At 41.4% G+C, this 3,668-nt stretch overlaps 1 pseudogene; it reads right to left on the bottom strand.

The window, feature by feature from the left end:
• Positions 1 to 308: 308 nt before the first annotated feature.
• Positions 309 to 426, bottom strand: LOC124803729 (annotated as a pseudogene).
• Between the last annotated feature and the right edge of the window lie 3,242 nt (positions 427 to 3,668).

Here is a 3,668-nt window from a genome sequence, read left to right as displayed (position 1 = left end):
ATAAATATGAATAAACAGTGCTAAACATGCGCAGTATTCGTAATTACTTTGTAAATATATGGAATTGCGAAGTAAGTAAATAGGTAAAAAACTAAACTAAACTCCGCCCGGACAAGCCACGAAGATCCAACGGACCGACCAGCCGCCGTGTCATCCTCAGCCCACAGGCGTCACGGGATGCGGATATGGAGGGACATGAGGTCAGCACACCGCTCTCCCAGCCTTATGCAAGTTTCCGAGACCGAAGCCGCTACTTCTCAGTCAAGTAGCTCCTCAGTTTGCCTCACAAGGGCTGAATGCACCCCGCTTGCCAACAGCGCTCGGAAGACCGGATGGTCACCCATTCAAGTGCTAGCCCAGCCCGGCAGCGCTTAACATCGGTGATCTGAAAGGAACCGGTGTTACCACTGCGGCAAGGCCGTTGGCAAGTAAATATGTAGGGCGTGGTGAAAAACATATTAGAATGAAAAAATTAAAGGTATTATTAAGCCCACATCAATTTATATTTTATTAATTACCTTAGAGCCACAACCCTTATGTTAGTCCTGGATACTCTTGCATCCCCTGCCCCCCAAAGACCATGGACCATGCATTTAGTGGAGAAGCTTTTGTGCCTCAGCGATATAGATAGCCGCACCGTAGATGCAACCACAACCGACGGATATCTGTTGACAGGCCAGACAAACGTTTGGTTCCTGAAGAGGGGCAGCAGCATTTTCAGTAGTTGCAGGGGCAACATTCTGGATGATTGACTGAACTAGTCTTGTAACGTCAAACAAAACAGCCTTGCTGTTCTGGTACTACGATCAACTGAAAGCAAGGGGACACTACAGCCGTAATTTTTCCCAGGGACATAAAACTCTACCGCATGGTCAAATGATGATGGAATCCTCTTGGATGAAATTTTCTGGAGATAAATTGTCCCGCATTCGGATCTCTGGCCACGGACTACTCAGGAGGGTGTTGTCATCAGGAGAAACAAAACCCTTAGTGGGCAGGTAGGTTAGATAATTGAAAAAGAGAAATGGAGAGTTTAAATCTAGATACAGTGGAAATCAGTGATATTCGGTGGCAGGAGGAACAGGACTTCTGGTCGTTTGAATACCGGGCTACAAATACAAAATCAAATGGGGGCAATGCAAGAGTAGGTGTAATAACAATTAACAAAATAGGAACGCTGGCAAGCTACTATGTACAGTGTAGTAAACGTATTATTATAGCCAAATTAGACACGAAGCCCACACCTACCACGGTACTACAAGTTTATATGCCAACTAGCTCCGCAGGAGATTGAGGAAATGTTTGATGAGATAAAGGAAATAATTCAGATCGTTAAGGGTGACTAAAATTTAATATACACCGTGGGCTGGAATTCGGTATAGGAAAAGGAAGAGAGGAGAAATGTTGTAGATGAATATGGATCGGGGGAAAGGAACGAAAGAGGAAGGAGCCTGGTAGAATTTTCCACAGAGCATAATTTAATCATAGCTAACACTTGGTTTAAGAATCATGAAAGAAGGTTGTACACATGGAAGAGACCTGGAGACACCGGGAGGTTTCAGATTGATTATATGATAGTAAAACAGAAATGGCGGAAGTGGGTTTTAAATTGTAAGACATTTCCACCGGCAGATGTGGACTCTGACCATAATTTATTGCTTATAAAATGCAGATTAAAACTTAAGAAACTGCGAAAAGGTAGGAATGTTAGGAGATGGGACCTAGAGAAACTGAAAGAACCGGAAGTTGTAAAAATTTTCAAAGGTGGTATTATGGAATGACTGACGAAAACAGGGGAAAGGAACACAATAGAAAAAGAATGGGCAGCATTGAGAGGTGAAATAGTGAAGGCAGCAGAGGACCAAGCAGGTAAAAAGACGAGGGTTATTAGAAATCCTTGGGTAACACAAGAGACATTGAATTTAATCGATGAAAGGAGAAAATACGTAAATGGAGGAAATGAGATAGATGAAAGGAAATTTAAATGTCTAAAAAATGAGATCGACATGAAATTCAAAATGGCTAAGCAGTAATAGCTAGAGGACAAGTGTAAGGATGTAGAAGTATATATCACTAGTGGCAAGATAGATGTCGCATAAAGGCAAATTAAAGAGGCCACCTGTATGAATAGCAAGAGCTCAGATGGAAAACCTGTCCTAAGCAAAGAAGGGAATGCAGAAAGGTGGAAGGAATATGTAGAGAGACTATATAAGAGAGATGTATTTGAGGGCAACGTTATGGAAATGGAACAGGATGTAGATGAAGATGAGAAGGGAGATATGATGCTGCGTGAAGAATTCGACAAAGCACTGAATGACTTGAGCCGAAAGAAGGCCCCGGGAATAGAAGACATTCCGTTGGAGCTATTGATTGCCTTGGGAAAGCCAGCCATGACAAAACTCTTCCATTTGGTGAGCAAGATGTATGAGACGGGTGAAATACCCACGAACGTCAAGAAGAATATAGTAATTCCAACTCCAAGGAAAGCAGGTATTTAAAGGTGTGAAAATTACCGCACTATCACTTTAATACGTTACGGTTGCAAAATACGAATACGAACGCTTTACAGAAGAATGCAAATGCAGGTAGAAGTCGACCCCTGGGAAGATCATTTTGGATTCCGAAGGAATGTATGAACATACGAGGCAATACTGACCCTACAATTTCTCATGGAAGACAGGTTAAGGAAAGATAAACCAATGTTTATGGAATTTCTGGACTTAGATAGAGAAAGCTTTTGACAATGTTTGCTGGAATACTCTGTTTCAAATTCGAAAGGTGGTAGGGTAAAATACAGGGACTGAAAGGCTACTTACTTACAGTTTGTACCGAAACCATATGGCTGTTATAAGGGTAGAGGGGCACGAAAGGGAAGCAGTGGTTAAAAAGGTAGTGAGACAGGGTTGTAGCCTTTCCCCAATGTTACGCAATCTGTCTGTTGAGCAAGCAGTAAAGGAAGCAACAGAAAAATTTGGATCAGGAATTAAAGTCCAGGGAGGAGAAATAAAAACTTTGAGTTTTGCCTATGACATTGCAATTTTGTCAGAGACAGCAAAGAACTTGGAAGATCAGTTGAACGGATTGGAATCGTCCTCTTGAAAGGAGGATATAATATGAACACCAACAATAACAAAACGAGGATAATGGAATGTAGTCGAATTACATCACGTGATGCTGAGAGAACTAGATTACGAAATGAAACACTTAAAGTACTGTCCATGTATGGCACCTTTTCCTTTGTATCAAGGCCTTTGACCAGCGGCACTGGAAAGAAATTCGGGAGAAGCGCTACCCCATTTAACACTTCAAACAAGTGTCTCAGTACAGTTTGCTAAAAGAGTCCTGATCAAATTGAAACAAAGACATTATGAAATAATGGTAATGCCATCTATGATACTGCTGTTCCGTGTTAGTACTGCAGCTGACTACTGCAATGTATTATGAGATAACAACTGATGTTGATAAACAAGTTACGAAGAAAGCTGTTGCAGTTGACATCACCGGCTGGCTCATAACTGTGAAGTACCTATACAATACGTAGAAAGTGTAAATGATTCTAATTCTTAGGAACGTGTAAGAGGGATAACTGGCAATTAGACAGAGTAAAAGTACTGTTTGTATCTCCTGCAATTAGACAGAATAAAAGTACTGTTTTTATCTCCTGAACC

This window comes from Schistocerca piceifrons, chromosome 6 (assembly GCF_021461385.2).
Source record: "Schistocerca piceifrons isolate TAMUIC-IGC-003096 chromosome 6, iqSchPice1.1, whole genome shotgun sequence".
NCBI classification, from domain to species: domain Eukaryota; kingdom Metazoa; phylum Arthropoda; class Insecta; order Orthoptera; family Acrididae; genus Schistocerca; species Schistocerca piceifrons.
Note: the sequence above shows the minus strand (reverse complement) of the source record. Positions and strands in the feature narration are given on the sequence as shown.